This window comes from Haliotis rubra, unplaced genomic scaffold, assembly GCF_003918875.1.
Source record: "Haliotis rubra isolate DU_JTF1 unplaced genomic scaffold, ASM391887v1 Scf1604, whole genome shotgun sequence".
NCBI classification, from domain to species: Eukaryota; Metazoa; Mollusca; class Gastropoda; order Lepetellida; family Haliotidae; genus Haliotis; species Haliotis rubra.
In genome coordinates this window covers 62,704-88,535 of record NW_025765564.1, presented here as the reverse complement: position 1 = coordinate 88,535, position 25,832 = coordinate 62,704, and the positions used below count along the sequence as shown (strand labels likewise).

The window sequence follows — 25,832 nt, the reverse complement described above, 5'->3', positions numbered from 1 at the left end:
TGCAACCAAAGGAAATAAATCCACATACCATGATTGGTCCTCCCCAAAGGGAACCGTCTCCTGGATACTGCCTTGTACCTTTGTCTCCAGACATATGTATGAGCTCACGAACATCTGACCAACGAAAATCGGGTTCTTTAGGCACAGAAAAGGCGTACTTGACACCAGGAACCAGTTTTGGGCCAACGAACGCACAACAGAAACGAACAGGCATGGGGTCTTAAATATAAATGAAATACCTTTTAAATAGTCCGTCACAGACAGGAATTCCATCTTTCAGGGATTCAAATTTAAATTACATGTCGCAACGGTTAAACTGACTGATGTTACAAACAAGAATACACCCAATCCCTGCAATTCATAAATGAAACTGACGCAGTGTGAAGTTCCACAGCGATCCCCCACGATGTAGCTATAGGGTACCCACGTACATTTGAAGATCGGGTAGGGAGCGACTCTTTTTACTTCATTATACTGGCAAATGGATTAGGAAGAAAATAATACACTAACTATTTCCAACCCTTATTTTAAAGTATTTCGATGAGAAAAATGCCAGGCTTTCAAATTTCAAGATAATTCTATAGTGGCGCTTTGCATACATTCCCCCACAATGTAGGGTACCCATTTACAATTGGAGAAGGGGTAGGGAGCGACTCTTGTTACTTCATGAGATACTAGTAGTCACCTGGATACCAAATGTTCCACCCAGGCTTCTCCAGGCTATTTCTATAGGGACACCACCCAAATCAGTTTTCAGTGTGTCAGTGAGAGTGACAGGAAGCGACTCTTAATATAAATATTTGAGTTTTGAACAGCCACCAACACATACTCGCATACACACATATATACGTTGTATATGAGAATGTATTTGGTCCATTCATTAATCATTAGTTACGGATATGATGATTTTTCCATTCTAAACTACTTCGTTAACTCGTTTCTAACTTGAGACAATGTCGACCTTTAGGCGACAGCTGTCGCCCTAAGGATATATTTCTGTCGCCTAAATATCTGCATGTCACAACTATGCTCATTTTCCTTAATAGCTAGCCCAAAGTGGATGGTTGGATAGAGGGTCGTCTCAGGACCTTCGGGTGTGCTTCGTTTGTATTTTTATAAAAATTCAATGCTGTTATTGAAAAAACAAAAATATCATGTATATAACGTCTGCGACCTTTCGGCGACACGGTGTTTTCTCTAAAATTCTCTAACACCTGGATATATGTTCAGTAATAAACAATGGAGAAATTATTGTCTAGATACATGCTATTAGGTTTTGTACAGTTTTTTCAAATATACACATCGTTAAGTGTTCGCCATAACATCACTGTTTCGCTCGCAGTACCTTTCGGCGATTTGCCTTCATGCTCCTGTGCGTCAAAAACGTGAAAGTTCAAAAGCGGCAACGTCGAAATGAGCACTTAGCTAATAATTCAATAATGTCTGTAGATATTGTGGGACCTGACAGACAAGACCAATATGCCACCAAGAACACGTTTAAATACTTAAAACATTTGATTCTTCAATCAAAATAACAATGTAATAATCTGTAAATAAATTGAATTCATGTTTCACACGAAGGCCCGTTCACGTTTTGTGTCAAATCGGATCCCGTTTGCTACAGTTTTCACGCACTACACGAGGTGACTTGGCAGCACAAAGCTATGGAAAATGCAGGGTATGTATCGTAATCGGAGTATTTTGTTGAAAACAGCAGCATGTACAATTGTATCAAAGGCGATGCCTGTCCCATGACACAATCTATTTCAAGATTTCGCAACTGGAAGAAACTGTTTGCTAGTAACTTGATCGCGATTGTGAGGTCTCGTATCTCATGTTGTTTCTTGATCCTCACCTAGACAATCGCTTAGTCTCTGAATATAATTTTTTTATATCAACAAACAAACGCATTATAAATTGAAAAGGAGACCCGGGGAAACCAGAACCTGAGGAAATCTAGACTTGCTTCATTTGCACACGCAGGGTTTTAGCATTGCAGAAAGGACAAGGCAGTAGGAAAATAATATTGTGGTTCAGGGGACTGTGACACAGACTACAGAGGACTCCTCACAATCACCTGTACAGTGGTTGGCCATAAGTGAGTCATCATTAGTGAAATTTCCATAGACTTACATGTTAATTAACTGTTGCAAGAATAATTTTAATAAATTGAGTAGAAGTTTGCAAACATCTTGGAAATCATCTTCAGCTACAGGTACATAATTTTCTTTCATCTTTCCGTTGATTAGTTATCGAATGGCCACATGGGTTGGTTCTGATTAAGCACCCGTAAATACAACTTAATTTTAATCTATCCCATAGACATGTTAAACCTGATTGGTATGTCTAATATATGTTGTTTAAATAGTTATAGTTTTCTTAATAATCATTGGAAAATTGAAAGGAAATTATGTGTGCGTAGCTGAGATGATTTCCAAGCTGGTAGATATAAGTACTGAAAGCAATTCCACAGAAACTAAATTTATGAAAATTATTCTTGCAAGAGTTAATTAACATGAAAGTCTATGGGAATTTCACTATTGATGACTCACTTATGGTCAACTACTGTAGATCCACACCTGAAAGAGCTAATCACAGCTGTATGATTTTATGTTCACTCAGTGGGTGAAATTGACCTTTTACTTTTAGGCCAGTGTACATTCTTGTACTTAGACGCAGTTCCGGTGCGGCAAAAAAACCCCGAAAACATCTCTCATTCTGACGCCTGATATTCATACTGACTTTTCGCACTGATATATTGTTTTCTTATTTTAGATATATATCTACCGACTAATAGATAAAAAAAACCCCCAAAACAGTCAATAACCATTACTAATTTCAGGAACTAACCAAATCTGTAAGACTTGAATTCAGTAAAATTACTTATAGGCCAAATGTAGAGATAGCATAACACATTACAATCGGTTTTATCACCCACACTGCATATTTTGACCATGGGGGTAATACTCATTGACATGGGTTTGCTCAAATAATGAGCTGATACTGCAGTGTTGAGGAAGACTTGTAGTTATAGTTTCATGATGTTACTCTCCATTGCCGCTCTTTGCTGTTTCCTCTGATAGCTGAACTACACATTTTTATATCAGCTACACATTTCCTAAATTGTCCATGCAAAGGAAATATGCATTTGCTCTCTTGACCATAATATGTTTCAGTTACATTATTTATATCAAGAGTTTCTAACTTTCAAATATAGCTTTTTGTACCCCTGCTTTCAACCCTGTCCCTTTGGGTGTTTATGTGCAGTGTATCTCCTCCAGTGGTCTATCAGAGTGAAAATATCAGTGTATAGTGATGAAATGTACCGGTATATTTTGCACCATTTTCATGCTAATAATAATAATTATCTCCATATGAGTACAAAGATTGTAGCCTACCACCTTATTACCTACAAGAAAAGGCTGTCTGGATCAAACCTTGTTTGTTTTTAGTAACCTGATACATTTTGTGGCTGGTTATGACAAGAATTTCTAATTACCAGATAACACAATAACTGATGCTGAGAGATCCTAAAAGATAAAAACTTTTGTTGCATTTGGCACAGGACTATAACCATGTCTGTCCACATGCCACTGCCACTCAGCCAGCATAATTATGACCAATACATCCTCCTACTCACAGGTGACTCAACTGACAACCATAAATGTTGGTATTTTTCTGCACTTCGTCCAAACTTGATATAGTTTGAAATGCTAGAGATTTTCCACTTCACTGGGGGCGGTGGGGTAGCCTAGTGGTTAAAGCGTTGGCTCGTCACGCCGAAGACCCGGGTTCGATTCCCCACATGGGCACAATGTGTTAAGCCCATTTCTGGTGTCCCCCGCCGTGATATTGCTGGAATATTGCTAAAAGCGGCGTCAAACTAAACTCAGTCAGTCAGTCCACTTCACTGATGCACTTGAATCTGTTAATTCATTATTGTGCATGAATACAGTCAGAATTCCCTTTTTGAGCTTTCATAATTCCATGGCAGCTATATCTTTGTATGTTTAATGCAGGCACATTTCCTCATTTCAAAGTCTAAATCCTGTACATTGTGTAACATAGGAAAGAGGGTAAACACCAGTGGACAGTATAAGATTAACTGAAAAATCAAGGATGAATCTCACTAAACACATTGAGACATGTTATAACTTATTGGTAGGTCAATAGACCAACTGTTTCTATGCAGGGATATGTTATTAGTTTTTTATGGTTTTTAAGTTCCCTTAGCGGTCAAATTGCATAAAAGGGTAAGTTTGTTCAAAGCGGGGGTTTCTTAAACAAACTATTTCTTGTTTTAAAATTGGAGGTGAAGTTTAACATTTCTTTCAATACAAACAGTAAGAATTAAAGCCTCTTCCTGTTGTAAGTTACCTTTACAAAGCCATAACAACAGTTTCAGAAATGCCTCTCTGATGCATCTATTCAGGTAGTGTGCTGTTCATCATTGGTCCATCATCGGCTAATAGTTTGCACTGTCGACTAATATCAACATCTCTGAACAGCACTGGGCAGACAGTATTGATATAAATCATAGAATCGATGATTGTTATTATGAATAGTAACTTTGAACAAAAATTAAAAAGAAACCTGAAAGAAATCAACATTTTGTATTACCGGTGAGTTTTGACATTTATGCATGGATGACTAACAAAATCCTGAACATGATTTAGAGGCAACCCATGAATAAAGACATAACTTTGTATATTGTGTGAGTAAATTGAAACTATGATATTATGGGTATTCTTAAATTCCATTCAAATTGACTTGATGGCACAAGTTTTTTCCTTTGGTCACCCTTCAACTCAAGTTCAAAGTTGACATAGACTGTAAAAAGTCAGAAAAGGTCTAGCCTGTCTCATAGTTCCTGAACTGCATGATTTTTACTTCCGTCTATGCTTTTCTGCAATGATAAAGACCTAATTTAAGCAAGTCTAGATTTACTTAGGTTCAGGAATCTCCCATCTCACTGGAGATCCTTTTCAGCTTAAAAGGAATTATTTGATTCTATCAAAATTATATATATTCAGAGACTCAGAAGTGCTAGTCTCAAATGGTCCTGTGCTAGTCTCAAATGGTCCTGTTAGACGTGGAAATCCTATCCAATCCAGTTTATGCCTGGTAAGTTAATTTTATTTTACAACAGTTTCTGAATATGAAACATTGTAAATTCATAATTTATGTATGGTGTTAGGGTGATAACTAAATCGTGTAGAATTTTAAATACTTTATCAGTTCAGAAGAAAAAATATTATTTCTTAAGCTCAGTTTTGAATTTAAGTTCATAATCATTTTGAGAATAATATTGTTAACATTTTAATGTTACATAATGCAGACCATTATGAACGGGATCAAAGAGCGTTGAGCTTGGCAGAGGAGAAATGTGATCTTCAAATTGCAGAATCAGAGGGGAGTCTCTGAGGCATTCCAAAGTGAGGAAGTAGTCACGATATGGCTGGAAATATTGCCGATGTGACTTTAAATCTTAACTCACTCACTCACTCAAAGTGAGGAAGGGTGCGTTATGTGATCCAGAGATCAATACCTTCATGTTAGTAGGTTTAAATTGTGAATACAGTAGAACACGGATATAACGAACTCCAAGGGACCAAGAAATTTAGTTAAGCTATATCCGGGTGTTCGTTATTCACATTTGACCGCCATCTTGGATTGTAGAGATGTAGAGACATCGTATATGCTGAGGCTACAAATCTTTATTCTTGTACATGTATATTGACATAACATTAAAATTCTGAATTTATCATTCACAGACATTAGCTAGAACATGTTTAACAATCACAACAATCTCAACAATATGTTGATTCAGCGCCAACAAGGTTGATGTATACCGCTAAGTGGCTGAGCTGACACTGAGTGAGTTAAAGCTAATCCGTCGTTAGTTGGGCTTGGGGGTAGTATATCAGTTAAGCTATAGCCGTTAATTAAGCTACTCACGAGTTAAGTTATTACGCGATAATTCTAATGATATCATAAAGGATTGTTGGCGGGACTTTTAAATTTGTTCGCTATATCCGTTTATGCGCTATATCCGTGTTAAGCTATATCCTGTGTTCTACTGTACCATTTTACAACTTTGTTAAATTTATTTCTACCTTAACTAGGGATGTCGCGATACATAATTTTCATGAATCGATACGTATCACGATACTCATGACATGATTCGATATGTATCATGATACCTATTTTCGCTGCATTATTATGTAAATCTAGTTACATTTTGAACATTAAATATTTTATATTTTATAATAGTCCTTGAAAAGATCAACATTTTTCTATTCTCAGAGATTAAAAGTTCTAATTTCCCATCTTTGTGCATGAAAATATAATCATTTATAACTCTCATAACATAAAAACATGATACAATTGCAAAATGTAAACGATACATATTAAAAGCGATATTTAAATCGATACTTTCAAAACTAAATATTGATACAGTTTTGAATGTATCAATGATTGTACCGTCTTAGAAAAAAGTATCGATGTATCATGGCATTCCTAACCTTAACAATGTTCTGGCCTACCTTTAAAATTCAGCACCACAAACTTGCAATACCCAATGAAGTAATGCCTCATGAATCTTTGCAAATTGTTTAAGCCTTCTCAATATTAGTACAGTTACCTTGAATGGTAGTGTGCCGATCGGTACCGAGTGCAGCAATACATGTTTTAGGTATTATCTTAATACATGATCTTTTACTATTTATAAATGTAACAAGAAATTCAAAATGGCCAATAAGAGATCTATTGATAGACATGGAATAGCCTTATATACAGATAGTCTGTTTTGATGACATATATGAAAAATTTAAAGAAAAACTGTATATACTCTCATAACAAGCAGTTCCAGACAAGTATTGTGGTTCTGATCATGGAAAACTTTACAGAAAATGTAGAAATTTTGAAAACTGGCAGAAGTTGCTCTTTTCACATATCAATAGGGTAATTTTCAACATTTTTTAAGCTTTTCTATTGACTTTTGCACTTGATTGATGTCCAAACATTTACAATTCAAAAATTAATCCCTGCAATAATCATGTCTTTTATAGAGATATCATTTTCACTTTTAGGTTACTCTCTACTCATATCTTACCAGTTTCATAGAGAGCTGATGCATGTCATGTTTCGTAGTGCACACAATTCAGACCATACCCATAAAGAGAAAATATTGGCTTTTCTCAATACAGAGTATACAAATTAACATATTGCCTACATTTTGTTGTTTTCTGTAGTCAATAATTCAATCTTCCATCGGATAATCAGGTGTATGAAAGTTCTGACACCATTCTGTTCGTATCACAGGGGTGGCTGTGGGTGGGGATGGGTGGGTTCTCAATTAAATTTGTTTTACATAATTGTATCAGGTGTTTAAATGGGTTGTTATCAAATGATTCATGTAATTGTTAATACATTTGCATTAATGTTTTGGTGTCCTTCATACACAGGAAATTCAGCAAATGAGAACTGAAGACACCTGTATTCCATGTCAGCAGATACATTTTCTTTGTTTATCTTTTCAGGATTCAGATGTAGTATCTGTGAGAAGGTACTAAAATGTAAAGGTGGATATACTGTTCATCAGCAAATGCACTGGAAGTCTAAAGGTACCAACAGTTTTGAGTAGTTTCTTTCTAGATATCAAGATAAGTGAACACCCATAACATATCATATCATGATACAAAGTCAAGAATGTGTTTAGCTTGACCGCTTTATAATATTACTGGCAGGTCATTAGTAAATCAATCAAGCTAAATTCCATTGTATGCAACTAGGATGTGTTGTCTAAAGGTCTGTGTTGATGATGAATAGGATGTATTGTGTTGACCATCGGCAACTTATCATATATATATGTATTAATATTCAGCAGACTCTTGGGCAAGATATGTATATCATTATCATCAGAATGTTGGGTAACACATCCTATCTGTTATAATCACAACCAATTGGGTAACACATCCTATCTGCTATAATCACAGCCCATTGGGCAACACATCCTATCTGTTATTTTTACATACCTTTGGGCAACACATCCTATCTGTTATTTTTACAGACCATTGGGCAACACATATATATTAACATCAGACCTTATCAGAAGACCTTTGAGTAACACATCATATCTGTTATCAGCAGACCTTTGGGCAACACATCTTATATATCACCAGTAGACCTTAGGGCAATACATCTTTTATATCACCGTTAGACCTTAGGGCAACACATCTTATATATTACCAGTAGACGTGTGGGCAACACATCATATATATTACCAGTAGACCTTAGGGCAACACATTATATATATTACCAGTAGACCTTAGGGCAACACATTATACATATTACCAGTAGACCTTAGGGCAACACATTATATATATTACCAGTAGACCTTAGGGCAACACATCTTATATATCACCAGAAGACCTTAGGGCAACACATCATATATATTACCTGTAGACCTTAGGGCAACACATCATATAAATTACCAATAGACCTTAGGGCAACACATCTTATATATCACCAGTAGACCTTAGGGCAACACATTATATATATTACCAGTAGACCTTAGGGCAACACATTATACATATTACCAGTAGACCTTAGGGCAACACATCTTATATATCACCAGTAGACCTTAGGGCAACACATCATATATATTACCTGTAGACCTTTGGGCACCACATCTTATATATTACCAGTAGAGCTTAGGGCAACACATCATATATATTACCTGTAGACCGTAGGGCAACACATCATATATATAACCAGTAGACCTTAGGGCAATACATCTTTTATATCACCAGTAGACCTTAGGGCAACACATCATATATATTACCTGTAGACCTTAGGGCAACACATCTTATATATTGCCAGTAGACCTTAGGGCAACACATCATATATATTACCAGTAGACCTTAGGACAACACATTATATATATTACCAGTAGACCTTAGGGCAACACATCTTATATATTACCAGTAGACCTGTGGGCAACACATTATATATATTACCAGTAGACCTTAGGGCAACACATCTTATATATCACCAGTAGACCTTAGGGCAACACATCATATATATTACCAGTAGACCTTAGGGCAACACATCATATATATTACCAGTAGACCTTAGGGCAACACATCTTATATATCACCAGTAGACCTGTGGGCAACACATCTTATATATCACCAGTAGACCTTAGGGCAACACATATTTTATATCACCAGTAGACCTTAGGGCAACACATCGTATATATTATCAGTAGACCTTAGGCAACACATTATATATATCACCAGTAGACCTGTGGTAAACACATCATATATATTACAAGTAGACCTTAGGGCAACACATCATACAGTCAGTAGACCTGTGGTCAACACATCTTATATATCACCAGTAGACCTTAGGGCAACACATCATATATATCACCAGTAGACCTTAGGGCAACACATCTTATATATCACCAGTAGACCTGTGGTCAACACATCATATATATCACCAGTAGACCTTAGGGCAACGCATCATACAATCAGTAGACCTGTGGTCAACACATCTTATATATCACCAGTAGACCTTGGGCAACACATCATATATATTACCAGTAGACCTGTGGGCAACACATCATATATATTACCAGTAGACCTTAGGGCAACACATCATATATATCACCAGTAGACCTTAGGTCAACACATCATATATATTACCAGTAGACCTTAGGGCAACACATCTTATGTATCATCAGTATACCTGAGGGCAACGCATCTTATATACCTCCAGTAGTCTTTAGGGCAACACATCTTATATATCACCAGTAGAGCTGTGGTCAACACTTCATATATATTACCAGTAGACCTTAGGGCAACACATCATACAATCAGTAGACCTGTGGGCAACACATCATATGTATTATCAGTACACCTTTGGGTTACACATCATATATAGTTTACCGGTATATACCAAACTCTCTCTAGTTCACTTGTCTACAGTTAAATATAATCAAACTTTGTATCCCTAAAGAGGCTATTTCACTAATCAGTTTGTAATCTAGTTCTATCATATGGATAAGTTGAGTTTGGTTGTCACACTGTGCACTGAGGTGTAGTACTGTGCACTGAGCTGTAGTATTAAATCATACATACTAAAGGGTTAAGATTTCTTCCTTGCAGTCTGTATTGACTGATGTCAGTTATGATTCAACACTTCAAATGATATGTGTCACCTAGATAGATAGAAATTACAAAAATGACAGATCATGTTTGTATTCTACAGTGTCAGTACATACTGTATGTTTTTCTAGATTTGTAGGTTTCATTGAGTAGTCAATGCCAAAATTGTTTACATTTCAAACCTCAAGCTAAACTTGTGTGTTCTAAATGTAATTTCTGTTTATCAAATACACAACAAAACTCTCAAATCTGAAAACATACCATGTCTTGTTTTCTAACTAGATAACTAACTTAGCCTTCAGCACTGTTAGAACTTGGCTGACATACTGCTGACATATGTCATCAACTGGTTCCAATTGCATCATGCATGACATCTGGAGAAAAATCACTGAGCCAATTGTTTGCAGAATTTTATGAAGTTTGGTTTAAAAGTTAGCGAATCAGATATGTTCTTTTTTTTATTACATATTTTCAGTTCGGACCATTGTTTTACAAAAACCTAATGCTGCCATTTTTGTCAATCAAAATGTCTCTTTTGTTCAATTACTTTCTTGTTGCTTTGACTATTTTATCATTGCTGCAATAATTTCTCTGAGTATACCAAAACATGTGCATGTTGCTGCATATTAATTACGTCAATGTTTTGTTTCATCATCAATTTCACTTGTTCGATAAACACTACTCAATAAAGTTAACCAGTATCTATCTGGACATCCTCCTACCTTTCCCTTTCTCAGTGGTATTCAGTCTGTATCTACTTAATGAAGCGCTTACTACTAGTAGGGTTGACGGGCGGTGGGGTAGCCTAGTGGTTTAAGCGTTCGCTTGTCATAGCTAAAAGTGGGATAAAACTAATCTCACTCACTACTAGTGTTGACCCTCATTTCTCTCATAGACAGTGGCAGTCACTCCCATTCAATTTTCAGCCATGTTACGAGATTAAAGTTTCCTGAATACTCAAGGCTCCATCTTTATAGAACTATTTCTATTCTACGTTATAGCAAACTTAATTTAAGGACTATATGTTGTTATATTGTATATTGCAGTGATTAGAAACTAACATATACTACTCACACTTTGCTAAGGTTCACAAAAAATCCCAACTTTACTTACACATAGATTTATAATTTGAAATTGCATACATTTAAAACTGGATAAATAATAATATAGTAACCCTTCTTTAGGCAAACAGCTACTTTAATCTAACCTTATGCACTTGATACATGAGTAACCATAAAAATGGTTTAATGGCACCAATCAACCATTTTGCAAATCATGGAACGAGTCATTTACAAATACACAACACCTGTCAATAGCAGGTATGGGATCCACAAGATGCAATGACATACTGAAACCTAGGATCCATACTTACAATAAGCTTAGATATTTAAACCAAATTAGACCCGACATCATAGTTTTCTGTTGAATCAATGATTTAATCCATAGCAAAGTGTGAATAGTATATTTAGGCCACAAGTCCTCATAATAATAACAAATTAGCTAAATCTTAAAATGGCAAATGTTTACTTGTCCTAATAAAACCTTAAGTTGGGGAGTTGGGTAAAGACTATAGGACTAAAAGCTGAGTGATGATACTCACTGTACCTTGATGTTTTAACATAATTTTGAAAACTTTGTTATATTTCAGAAACGGAGACCATTCAGGCATTTCTACAGATTTCCAAGCATGAATGCTCTTATGTTCAGCTGAGAACAAAAATGATGAACAAGCAGAAAATACAGCAGCAAAGGACAAGGAAGAGATGGCACACATTTTAAGAATAAGATTAACTTAAAAAATATTCAGATCATTTCTAAGGGATGTTACATTTGGGAATTCACTTTCCCAGTATACCCGACACTAGTACTTTGCTGGTAGAGGGTGGAGTGAATCCATTGTGTGATTTGAACCCACCCTCTCAGAGTGAAACACCTTATCACAGAAGAACATAGTCAGCAATTTAACCTGACAAATGTTAGTCAAGGTCTGGTTCAGAGAAGTGTAAATGCCACAATTACAATTTTTTGCAAAGTTATGCAAATAAGAATGTCAAAGCTCTTTGGTTTAATAAATAGTAATTATTAAACTTACAATTTTTTCTTGTTCCTATCATTGGTTCGCACTGGGATGGAATGTGGCTCCATTTTCCATGGTGGAGTCTCCGAAGCTGATTTGGAAAAAATAGGGGGGTGGGGTGGTAGCACTTGCGGATCTAGCGCGGTGATGGGCTGTGTTTAGATGGTATTCAGACCAGACATCAGGCAAATATCAGTGTAAGAGCCCAAGTTTCTTCAGGAGTCGTCCCGTATGGCTCAGCAAACCGAAACAAGAGTCTCATTAAGCTATTCAGACATGACCTACTTTTCAGCCGATCCGACTTTTTTCGTGTGAAAGTGAAAATAGACATCACAAACAACTATGGTTACACTGAATTCTAATTCCTTGTTTCATAAGGAAATAGTATTTACAAATGAATTTTAATTTAAAACTTTAATAACATCGTATTTCTATATTTTATGGCAAAGTGTAGGCAGCATGACCTTAACTAAGACGTCACAGACTGCCCCTGTTTGATGAGGTCGTAAAATAATTCACAATGCATCTGACTCACTGGTTACTCCTGTTATGTGTTTTTTGCGCTTACTCGGTGTAGTTCTATAACACACAATGTGATTAATATAATATCAATTCCGTACCAGACCGCCAAACATTTCTAACGGCAAAGCCTCGTTTTGAGATTTCCACAATTTCCAAGTTTCCGTTTGTCAGAGCTCGCTGTACGACAGAGCACGCTGCCATACGTGTTTGCAAGGATTAGAAGAAGCGTAGTGTTGCAATATACAAGTGATTAGATGTATCAAATAATACTGATTAATATTTATGTATCCAGTTAAATGAATTGGTCGCAAAATTCTGGACTGGTTATTGTACTAAGTTGCGCAATAGGACGGAACCCAGTCAACAGGAAACGAGACTGTTGTATAATCAATGTTTTGACTTGTGTATGATAAGAAAACGAGAATAGTCCCGACTGGCTCAAAATGGGCTGTGGTTAGGTGGTATTCAGACCAGAAATCAGGCAAATATCAGTGTCGGAGCCCCAGTTTATTCAGGAGTCGTCTGGTATGCCTCAGTGTATGAAAAGAGAACGAGAATAGTCCCGACTGGCTCAAAATGGGCTGTATTTAGATGGTATTCAGACCAGACATCAGGCACATATCCGTGTCGGAGCCCCAGTTTATTCAGGAGTCGTCTGGTATGCCTCAGTGTATGATAAGAATACGGGAATAGTCCTGAATGGCTCAATATGGGCTGTGGTTAGGTGGTATTCAGACCAGACATCAGGCAAATATCCGTGTCGGAGCCCCAGTTTATTCAGGAGTTGTCTGGTATGCCTCAGTGTAGGATAAGAAAACGGGAATAGTCTCGACTGGCTCAAAATGGGCTGTGGTTTGGTGGTATTCAGACTAGACATCAGGCACATACCCGTGTCGGAGCCCCAGTTTATGCAGGAGTCGTCTGGTATGCCTCAGTGTATGATAAGAATACGGGAATAGTCCTGAATGGCTCAAAATGGGCTGTGGTTAGGTGGTATTCAGACCAGACATCAGGCAAATATCAGTGTCGGAGACCCAGTTTATTCAGGAGTCGTCTAGAATGCCACCTTGTATGATAGGAGAACCGGAATACTCCCGACTGGCTCACAATGGGCTGTGTTTAAATGGTATTCAGACCAGAAATTAGGCAAATATCCGTGTCGGAGCCCCAGTTTATTCAGGAGTTGTCTGGTATGCCTCAGTGTATGGTAAGAGAACGAGAATAACACCGACCGGCTCAAAATGGGCTGTGGTTAGGTGGTATTTAGACCAGAAATCAGGCAAATATCAGTGTCGGAGCCCCAGTTTATTCAGGAGTTGTCTGGTATGCCTCAGTGTATGGTAAGAGAACGAGAATAACACCGACCGGCTCAAAATGGGCTGTGGCTAGGTGGTATTTAGACCAGAAATCAGGCAAATATCAGTGTCGGAGCCCCAGTTTATTCAGGAGTTGTCTGGTATGCCTCAGTGTATGATAAGAGAACGAGAATAGTCCCGACTGACTCAAAATGGGCTGTGTTTAAATGGTATTCAGACCAGACATTTGGCAAATATCCGTGTCGGAGCCCCAGTTTATTCAGGAGTTGTCTGGTATGCCTCAGTGTATGATAAGAATACGAGAATAGTCCCGACTGGCTCAAAATGGGCTGTGTTTAAATGGTATTTAGACCAGAAATTAGGCAAATATCCGTGTCGGAGCCCCCAGTTTATTCAGGAGTCGTCTGGTATGCCTCAGTGTATGATAGGAGAACCGGAATAGTACCGACCGGCTCATAATAGGGCTGTGTTTAAATGGTATTTAGACCAGAAATTAGGCAAATATCCGTGTCGGAGCCCCCAGTTTATTCAGGAGTTGTCTGGTATGCCTCAGTGTATGATAAGAATACGAGAATAGTCCCGACTGGCTCAAAATGGGCTGTGTTTAAATGGTATTTAGACGAGAAATTAGGCAAATATCCGTGTCGGAGCCCCCAGTTTATTCAGGAGTCGTCTGGTATGCCTCAGTGTATGATAGGAGAACCGGAATAGTACCGACTGGCTCAAAATGGGCTGTGGTTAGATGGTATTCAGACTCCATCAACCTTCGCTCATCATTTCATTACGATCAGTCATTAGAAATAGTGTCAACAAATCCATATTTGATGACGAAAGTTAATGATGTTGTTGCTTTATCTCGTTAAAAAACGTTTTTCATATCTGGACTTTGCAATCCAGTTTATTAATTTTACTCAAAAGGTAAAAAAAGAATGTTTATATCAACTGTAGTTATATCCTGTGTCTCCCCGAAATTTTAACTTCGGTCCGCATTAGTCACAACAATCACTATCATTTTACATCTACTCACGCTTCGAATTGAAGTGTATTTGGCAGGAAATGGATACGTATACATATTTGTTTTCGCTAAAAGTAATATTTCTTGCAGTTGGACTATCACATGTCAACGGAGTGTTTTCGCGGTGGAAGAAGCGAGATCGCGCGAAACCTCATCGGTGACAGGTCAAATTGTTCCTTGCATAAAGCCTATCCAGCAAAACACCATAGTACGTGCTCTCGCATAACCTCAGTTATGATTATAGATGTTTTACATTTATAAGGCAAAGCCTACAATTTAAACGAAACAATATATTTCTTATGGAAACACAATAATTTCAGATACTAGATTTTTTTTCGATCACTCCATTAGAATTCATCGCGTGGTAATATTAGATAAATTTTAACTAAATCACCGGTAGATCACGGGGAAAAGTGTGCACAGCTAATTGCCATTTCCGACGGTGTATACGAGGCAAATTCACACGCTAATCCTAATCCCTACAGATAATACAATGCCTAGCAAAAACAAATTAGAGCTAAAGATAACTAAAATTGTCTAATAATGTTTAATTGAAAATTTGACGTCTTTACTCACAAAATCGTCTTCGTTCACGGGAAGCGATACGATGTCGTTTTCTTACCCGCAGAAAGAAAGATTACATATCTGTCTTCATAAGGGTGTTGATTTCCTATAGAGGTTTTCAGTGTTTGAGTATGGGAATATTTGATATTTAGTTGTTTGTTAATCTTAACATATCCTTAAAACTTAATCCTTAGCAAACCATGAATGGTAAACAACGGACACTAATATAAAGCAAGGGCACATCGGCGCTTGAGTGGGAAACAATTGCAAGTTATGCCAAATGATAAATGTCTGTTACAGCATAATATTTTTAGAAATATTACAAGTAATCATAATCTCAGTGTTAATTCTAACTAGCCTGGTTTGTTTGACTGCATCATATTTGAGAAAATTAAGCACAAAACTATGAATGGATTGTTTGTGCGATGTTAAAAATCGGAAACAAGAAAGTCAGTTTCATGCACACAGATATGAAATATAATTTCCTCGGCGCGCAAGACATTGAAACACATAAACAACCAAAGGGCGACATATATCAAATAAGCAGCCATGGAAATGTATACACGTATATAGCAACCATTGGGCGACATATATATATGTATAATACATAAGCGACCATTGGGCGACATATATATACGACCTTTGGGCGACAGTCGCCTAAAGGTCGCATATATACATGTACGCCGTACACTTTACCTTTGGGCGACACGGTATGGGTGACACCAAAAATATATTCTCTATTTGTATATATGTACAAGGTTTTATCCCATTTTAATGTTTAATTATCAAATTAAAGTATATATAACCGAAGCAGAATAATAAATCAATGTATGTTTGTAATATACGGCAATGTCGCCTAAGGGTCGCAGTTTATAGTACTGTCGCTCAAAGGTCGGATTTGCCCTTATATATATATATATATATATATATATATAATATATATAATCCATAAGTTGGCTGACAACAATTGGAGTGTATTTGGAGATGTGGTTTCAGTACTGTCATCATTAGGCTTTGAGGTTGTGACGGGACAAGGCGCGTGATTGAATTACTCTCAGAAGCGAGCGTTTATTGGGTAGCCCAGTGGTTAAAGCGTTCGCTCGTCACGCCGAAGACCCGGGTTCGAATCCTCACATGGGTACAATGTGTGAAGCCCATTTCCGCTGTCCCCCGCCGTCATATTGCTGGAGTATTACTAAAAGCGGCGTAAAACTACACTCACTTACTCACTCTCAGACGTAATGGCTTGGGAATCAATTTCAGTTATTTTGAGTAGATGATCTGCAGGCGTGGGAATATGAAATTGCAATAATTATTGTAATGTTTGTTTCGTGCGTTTTAGTGCGGTATAATTGCCGCTAGGTTTTATGTTGTGGAAAATGTAATATTTCAACTTTCACTAAAGGCTACCGGTTTGTAAAAAACAAATAATAAGTCACCTGTATATATTGTATTGTCTATAAAGCATGGGCAAAATCACTACAAGAACACGATATAGCAGATACACCAACACAATTTATATGGGCAAATGACAAATAACTATTGCTAAAAAACCTATAATATATAGACACTATGTAAAAGCAAATGTTTAATTTATCAATTATTTACTCAAGAGTGACGTTTTTAAAGTTTGATAAATTTACAACTGAATACAACGTAAAGACAAACTTTCAGAACATGCAGGACTTATCAATACAATTACTGCAGGACTTATCAATACAATTACTGCAGGACTTATCAATACAATTACTGCAGGACTTATCAATACAATTACTGCAGGACTTATCAATACAATTACATCGTTCATCCATCGCAAGAAAATAAAACTAAACAAAGAAGAACAACCATTTCTTCCATATAATTTAAACATCTTGTATAAGGGAAAAAGGGAAAAATATTCTATACTACACTATCTAAATTATATATGTCGCAAGGAACATTACGTAACCAAATACAATTAGAACGAGACATAAACGAAATTATACCAGAAGACCAGTGGAAAATATACAACCACATACCTTTAGAGCAACACTTAATACACTTCGATGGTTACAATTAAAAATTATTAAGAGAATTCTGACAACAAATAAAGATCTATTGAACTATAATATTATAATCACATTCATTGTATTCTTTCTGTGATAAGGAATCAGAAAACATTATTCATAAATATTATGTTATATGAGTCCAAACATATCAAAACGTTGCGGAAGCAATTTTAACAAATTGAATAGACATTGTAACTGGCACACATCGAGAACTGAATGTAAAGCACATTTTTTGGGGATATAAAGAAAGAAGAAATGACGTCTTGAATCTAATTGTAATGTCCAGAAAACAATCTGTACAAACAGATGTTCTATCTTCTATGTTCTAAAGCGCCATCAACATGGCGATAAATGTGATAAATTATTCTTCAATCCTTGGATGCCATGTGAAAACCCCTTCACGTTAAGGAAATCACTTATTGGTTTTTTGTTTCATTCGATGTTCGCTCAATGTACAAATGAAAATATTAAATTATGTATTATATACAATATTATATTATATGTACATGTATCTCAAATTATTCACATGGTTGCGTCTATAATCATGTAATACCCTGTACCTTTCAAAAAGAAATAAAGTGATAAAGAATTGTTTTTATTTAGATAACACACAGTGCGGCAAAAAATATATACGCATCAAAAGCATACACTCACAACTATGAAGAAACTGTATGGTGATGCTATTGTGTTTAAATGCAGGTGGATAGATGGTTTAGATAAATATTAAAATGGACAAGGTGATATGTGCTGGAATATACTGACCAAATAACGCAACGTGAGAATACTGACTGACTGACTGAGTTTGGTTTAACGCCGCTTTTAGCAATATTCCAGCAACATCACGACGGGGGACACCAGAAATGGAGTTCACTTATTGTACCCATGTGGGGATTCGAACCCAGGTCTTCGGCGTGACGAGCCAACGCTTTAACCATTAGGCTACCCCACCGCCCCGCAACGTGAGAATAGATAATATATATGTAAATAAGTAAAATACAAGATTAAAATTCGATTTATATACTTTGGGAAGAGCCTGTGTAAGTCTAGGTCTCGGGTTCCATCAGATCAAGGACGGCGTCGACGCAACACAGCTGTTTCTGAAGGGGATATAAACAATAACACTGCTGTGTGTGTCTGTTGACTGCCTCATTGGAGACGCACACTTGCCGTTCATCAGCCTTTCCTTTGTGCCCACCAGCGCTTGCGATATACGTAACCGAGCAGTGCACCGTGCAAGTCACTTCTCCCTTAAAATATTGATGTCTCAATGTATAACATTTCTACGAGATTTCTAGAAAGGAAAGTTGGCTCAGTTATATAGCTTCTAGACTGCTGAATCGGCATAAAATAAAATGACAACTGACTTTCCCCAATGTGTATTTGGTGAGAGTATGGAATCCTAGAAGGGACATCGTCGCATTGTCGACAAATAGTGTCAAAATTAACCAAAGCGCGAAAATGCGACAACACGACATTTTGGTCATTTGTTGCATTGTCCCTGTGTCAATATCTCCACGGGGGCGGTGGGGTAGCCTAGTGGTTAAAGCGTTCGCTCGTCACGCCGAAGACCTGGGTTCGATTCCCCACGTGGGCACAATGTGTGAAGCCCATTTCTGGTGTCACTCACTCATTACCGCCTTTTCAACAATATCCTATATTTCTACAAAAAGGGCACAACGCGACAGTTGTCAAGGTCAAAATGTCGCAATGTGTCCCCATCTAAAATGTGTCCATAAAGCGTGCCAAGACCAACTGTTGAACAGACCAGACTGATCAGATCCGGGCACAATTTAATTGGGTCACGTATCACGTCACTTCCGTCCGCGTGCCTCGCGGATCTACGCTTATCACAGCGAGCAACCTTTTACTGTTGAAGAATGATGTAAACATATCTGTTTCTCGTTCACATGGAATTTGCCTTGCCGACAGGCAGCATTAGTTATGCTAATACCGCTCATCGGAAAACCATTGACAGTAGTAGGTATAAATAGGAGTCAAGCTGCCAAACACGGTCACCCACGGTGATCTGAGCTCAATGCACAGCACCGCGTGCCATCACAGTACAGTTGTTTTGCTCAGTTATCAAACACTGTACAAGCTACATTCCTCTTACAAACATAAATTATTGTTAATCCACTGGCCGCTTTAGTTAGCCGTATGTATCGGCGTAAGCTATCATCCCTGTAAAGTTTCTTTCTTTTTCCTTAGGTCTTTCATATGTGTGATACTCCTTAATGTTTTAATCTTATATTTTATACATTTTATGCACATATTGTCTAGTGTGTCTCATTGGCCATCTGGCCTGGTGTCTGTATTTTTCTATGTCTTTTTTACCGTTGCCATTTTTGACGTGTACATTCACGTGACACATAAATAAACTATTTTGTCTGTCTGTCTGTCTGTCTGTCTGTCAAATAATCCCGTTTCGTAGAGTTGTGTTGACAAGTTGTAAAATAAGAATGAACGCGTACTATTGCTAAGAATAACACGTGACCATAATGATCGACGAGGTTTGTATCTTGTCATCCGTTCGTTTGTATATGGCCATCTGTGCGGCGTGGAGCGATAACAACGTACTACTGCACATGTCATAATGTATAACACAGGGTCGCATGCGACGTTTGCATTTTATAAATACATTGTTGGATGTTTCTCCACAGGAATATACATTTACATTTATCTTGAACACTGACCGAATTGTTCTAACTTATGAAGCTGTGGTATCAAGTAAATATATCTGAACAATGATTATTAATTATAATTCTTCCTTGAATATCACACCCATGATTATTAATCGAAAACATCCGCACCGTCTGGATGAGGCTTTTGTTAGACTTTTATTTCATTCGAATATTGTATGGTATTGTACCATCCCAGGTAAAGCCCATTAACAGCAGGTTCCTTGTACTTGTATGGGAGTGGTCTTTATCTGAATTCTCATAACCTCAAACGTGACACTGGATCATGTGACTCAATCGTGTCATCGTGACCTTAACAGCCATAGCCAGATAACACGTGGGAGTGACCTACTCCCTTGGAATGCACAGTGGCACGTTATCAGGAAAAATGATATTCCCTTCATCACTCCTGTTATATATGTAAGTATGACGTTGTATTCGTGATCTTGATCAATATAAGGTCACCGTGACCTTAACAGCCATCACAAACAGGTACATCGCAATCAAAGAACAGGTACAGTCTAGCTAGTTATTCTTGTCGGTGTTGAGACACACAGTTTATTTAACATGGGATAACACCTTAACCCAGTGATGCCGTTATACATGTGCCTCTGCACGTCAAACAGGAAATGGGTAGTTGTTATGCCTAGATGGTAATGTTAATGTAAATACTTCAATACCGACTGATTGCATACTCCCCAGGGAAGTTGGGAATGTTATTGGGCTGTCAGAAATGACACTCTTTTTATCATTCTTATAATAAGTCTGGAGGTTTTTTTACATGTTTGTTTCCAAAACAGCATCGCCCACTGTGTGTATACAACTAACTATACCTTTTTAATCTTTGCTCAAAGTAGCGTCCATCCTACAATGCTGACTAAACTCAGAGGCCCAGATAAGCTGCGTATCCGGGTAAAATACGCATATAAAATTTTCAATTACGCATTGAAAAATATTTGTTGCGTACCAATTACGCATTTAAAATGTTAGATACGCAAAAAGTTAAAAACAAATGCGTACGGAATATATTTATAGAAATCGCTTGCGTAATGAAAAAGACATCGACTGCTATCAAGTTGTACTCTCAGTATAGGATGAGTGATTTTTTTATGAAATCATTTCCATTAAGTTGGTTTTGATTAGGTATGACATAAGGCAGAACATACCTGCTTAGTAAACTTACTCAGTCACATAATACTTAGGTGAGTAAAATGACTGAAATACGCACATATTTGAAAGCAGTGGGTAACGGAAAATGAAATACCCACTCAACATTCATAATACCCACTCCAAAAAAAAATACAGCGGGTACAGTACCCACATTAGCTAAATCTTATCTGGAGCTCTGCATAAGCCACAAGTATTAAACCTTTAATTGTGAATAAGGCTGAACCACAATCCCAAGTGTACATTCACGATCTGGCGGACAAGTCGTATGGACTTGTGGAAGTCGCGGTGGCTGAGTGCCATTTTAACAACATGGTAAAGGAATATTGAAAAATATTGAAAAATAGACAATATGATCCCCATGTGCGCTCCGTGAAGCTGTGGAAGAAAGCGTTATTTAACTTTCTTCTCACAGCATCAGGTAAGAAAGAAATTGTTCCATAAAAATCATAATCATCACTCGTTGGTATTATATAGTAGTGTTTACGTATCATCAGTAAGTTATAGTGATAGATCTCTGTTTATATTGCTAATGCTCTCAAAGAGTACTTGCTGGTGGCACAAATTTTAAGAATTATAGTAACTGAATATAATTATATTGGTACCCCCTCCAGTATATTTTCATTGCAGTGATTCATCAAGATTGAGCTTTTCTGGTGATTATTCCATATAATTCTTCAATGTTTCTTATGTTTACATTTTAGTTAATGCCTATCAGATGTTCTTGAACACCCATGGTAGGACGACCCCCTGTCTGGGCTTCCACATGTCTCTTCTTCGCGCGCTCGTCGGGAACACTCAGGTGACTAGGAGGACTGGAGGACCGAAGACCAAGCCTCCTTCCCGACGACTGACCGAACACCTCTGTTTAGAGCGATAGAGGACCACAGATGGCTGCGCAGAGAAGATCAGGACTTGAGGTCCTGACGGCTATAGCCCGTGAAAGCCACATTTAACAAAAACAGAGTTGAAATGGTGTATGGTTGAGTGGTCGTGTGAATGTGGCTCTCCCGGCAATGGGCATGGTTGAGTGATCGTGTGAATGTGGCTCTCCCGGCAATGGTCATGGTTGAGTGATCGTGTGAATGTGGCTCTCCCGGCAATGGTCATGGTTGAGTGGTCGTGTGAATGTGGCTCTCCCGGCAATGGGCATGGTTGAGTGGTCGTGTGAATGTGGTTCTCCTGGCAATGGGCATGGTTGAGTGGTCGTGTGAATGTGGCTCTCCCGGCAATGGGCATGGTTGAGTGATCGTGTTAATGTGGCTCTCCCGGCAATGCGCAATGCGCTATTAGCTAAACCATGTTACCGTAAATAATGTGAAATATTCAGTATGTAAAATCTAGAAATCCAGTTGAATTGTTCGTGGAGAAAAGTCCAGATCACGGAAACAAGCTGCCTCACATAGGCATTCAAACACCTTTTACGAAATATTCATGATTATACAACTAATTATTTCTTTGAAGCATTTTAGCTTATGGGAGGGTCAATTCAATGTTGTATCCTTTTGTGATAACTGTTTGAGATAAGAACTATTGTTGACTCAGTTATTATGTTTACATTCATGCTAAAAAATATTTTAAAAAACAATTTAGAAGAATGACCATTTATTGCAAATTGTACTTATAAACATTAAACAGACACATATGTGAGGTCTAACTCTTTCCATTTCATAGTTGTTTTCAGCAACATTTATGACTAGATTTTGCAAAATCAGTATTTTTGCATTATATGTTAACTAAATAAACAAAGGACAAGTCACTAAAACAATTTTAATCCAGTGTGATCAATGGGTGACGCTTATTTGAAAAAAAAAACGGTGTTGATTACCTTACTCATTGTGGCTTTCGAGGCGATTCGCCGTACCGAGGTTTGTACTTGAATTGTGGCTTTTGCGGCATTGGTATTTTTCAAACGTGGCTTTCCCGGGCGGACACCGTCCTGACAGCCTTGTGGGCCTCTGTGGCCGACTTTCCCGGGCGGACACCGTCCTGACAGCCTTGTGGGCCTTTGTGCCCGCTTTTCCGGGCGGACACCGTCCTGACAGTCTTGTGGACCTCTGTGCCCGACTTTCCCTGGCGGACACCGTCCTGACAGCCTTGTGGGCCTTTGTGCCCGCTTTCCCGGGCGGACACCGTCCTGACAGCCTTGTGGGCCTCTGTGCCCAACTTTCCCGGGCGGACACCGTCCTGACAGCCTCGTGGGCTTCTGTGCCCGCCTTCCCTGGCGGACACCGTCCTGACAGCCTTGTGGGCCTTTGTGCCCGCTTTTCCGGGCGGACACCGTCCTGACAGTCTTGTGGGCCTTTGTGCCCCTTCCGGGCGGACACCGGACCGTCCTGACAGTCTTGTGGGCCTCTGTGCCCAACTTTCCGGGCGGACACCGTCCTGACAGCCTTAATGGGCCTCTGTGCCCGCTTTCCCGGGCGGACACCGTCCTGACAGCCTCGTGGGCTTCTGTGCCCGCCTTCCCTGGCGGACACCGTCCTGACAGCCTTGTGGGCCTTTGTGCCCGCTTTTCCGGGCGGACACCGTCCTGACAGCCTTGTGGGCCTCTGTGCCCGCTTTCCCGGGCAGACACCGTCCTGACAGCCTTGTGAGCCTCCGTGCCCGCTTTCCCGGGCAGACACCGTCCTGACAGCCTTGTGGGCCTCTGTGCCCGCTTTCCCGGGCAGACACCGTCCTGACAGCAGAGGCAAGGAGCCCTAATGAGAGATTTCTGTTCACTGTCTCATATACTAGTATCTGATAAGAACTACAGTAACAAGTTGTGAGAACTGTACTTTTGAACGAAACAGAAAACGCGTGTCACAACTGTTAATAGACGCATTTTAATATCAACCATTATTGGAAAATAATTATTGTAACAGATAATTTGTGACACTATGTGCAACCTAAGTCTTTTTTAAAGAACATATTTTGAAAATTGTACCTCATTTTGTTAACTTCTTAAATATACCGGACATTAAATACACTAGAAAGTTCTATTTACATTTGGATAGCAACTTCATGCAAAGTCTCAACTTGCCCTCAACGGGATAAGAGTCCAGAGGACCCTTAATTACTAATTATAAGGGTCTTTACTTGAAACATTCGGGTCTTGTTCAGTAATGACATGTTGTCAAATGCTAAATTGTAACAATTAAATAAAGTAAAAACAAGTCAATGATATCAGTTTATTACCCATATGGGAAGAAGGACACAGGGTAGTATTTTTCCTGTAAGTCCCAAGGGAGGTTACACCTCTTGGTGAACGTTGATTGGCTGTTTCAGAAAAAAACAGCCTATCACACTCGGTGGGATTCCCCACATCGCGGGTTTCCTTATAGAAAAATTGCTGTTTCATTTTAGCGTTGTTTAGATCGAAATCTGATATGGGTAATAAAAACAATAACCAACTCATGACGGGAATGACAGATCACCCTTCCCTCGTTTTATTAATTACGTAATTCTCTCGACAAGGTTCAAGGGCAGCCCCCCCGAGATAATTTTACAGATTATGTTTCCTTATTAAATTATTGATGTAACACTCTTCTAACCTGGATAGTGCCCCAGGCGGTTCAGGGCTCCATTTCGACTACATTTTCACCATTCCCAGAATAATAATCACATATAAATCCAACTGACTGCATAAATGTTAGGTAATATATACATTTGCATTGGGATTCTTACCGCATGATAGCAACACAAAGTGACGAGCATTGAACTTTAGGAAACATGACCGGGCCATAACGTCTAGAATGTTTGAGCCCAATTGAGGTCAGTGTATCGTCTACAAATTAAGACACTGTGGCAGATTCCATGGCCATGCGTTAATCAGCCAAATCCGCCACATTTAGCCGACGATTACGACATAAGATTCTGGTACATACCTTCTCGGTTGCTGTCGAACAGAACGAGTCAGTTCTCTCAATGTCGCACAGGCTCCCATGTTCCGTACACGTTGATTTGTCCACAATAGCTTATTTTGTTTTCGTGGCATCGCCGGATCTTTGTCCCTGGAAATGTGGTAATTCCCTGCTCTATTTTTAGCTATCGTGTATTTCCCTTGCGTGATATGATTGGTTATCGCTTTGTGCGTAATAGCGACTCCCTCCCTTTCTTGCCGGGTTGAGGTCAGGGTCACAATCCGAGAACCTCCGTACGTGGCAGATCAAAGCGGGAAATTTGAAATACAGTAACGGTACGGAAACCCGAAATAATGTATTTGAGCTGACCAAAATTAGGTATTAGCTCATATTGTCCACGTTGTCATTTATCCGTCTTCAGGTCATTA

The 25,832-nt window shown here is 38.4% G+C and overlaps 1 protein-coding gene and 2 long non-coding RNA genes across 4 annotated transcripts in view; 2 read left to right on the top strand and 1 right to left on the bottom strand.

Moving 5' to 3' along the window:
- Nucleotides 1–25,548, bottom strand: part of LOC124271489 — a 56,319-nt gene extending 30,771 nt beyond the window's left edge. The window contains exon 1 of one of the 2 annotated variants that reach the window (XM_046706642.1): nucleotides 25,429–25,548. The gene's annotated coding sequence lies outside the window, so the exon portion shown is untranslated. The remainder of the gene's footprint in view (nucleotides 1–25,428) is intronic. The other variant, XM_046706645.1, reaches the window with a different exon arrangement.
- On the top strand, nucleotides 7,439–12,263 carry LOC124271492. The gene is made up of 2 exons (XR_006897053.1): nucleotides 7,439–7,625; nucleotides 11,821–12,263. It is a non-coding gene; the product is annotated as an uncharacterized LOC124271492 (long non-coding RNA).
- Nucleotides 20,678–22,988, top strand: LOC124271491. Its single transcript, XR_006897052.1, has 2 exons — nucleotides 20,678–20,812; nucleotides 22,264–22,988. It is a non-coding gene; the product is annotated as an uncharacterized LOC124271491 (long non-coding RNA).
- Nucleotides 25,549–25,832: the final 284 nt, after the last annotated feature.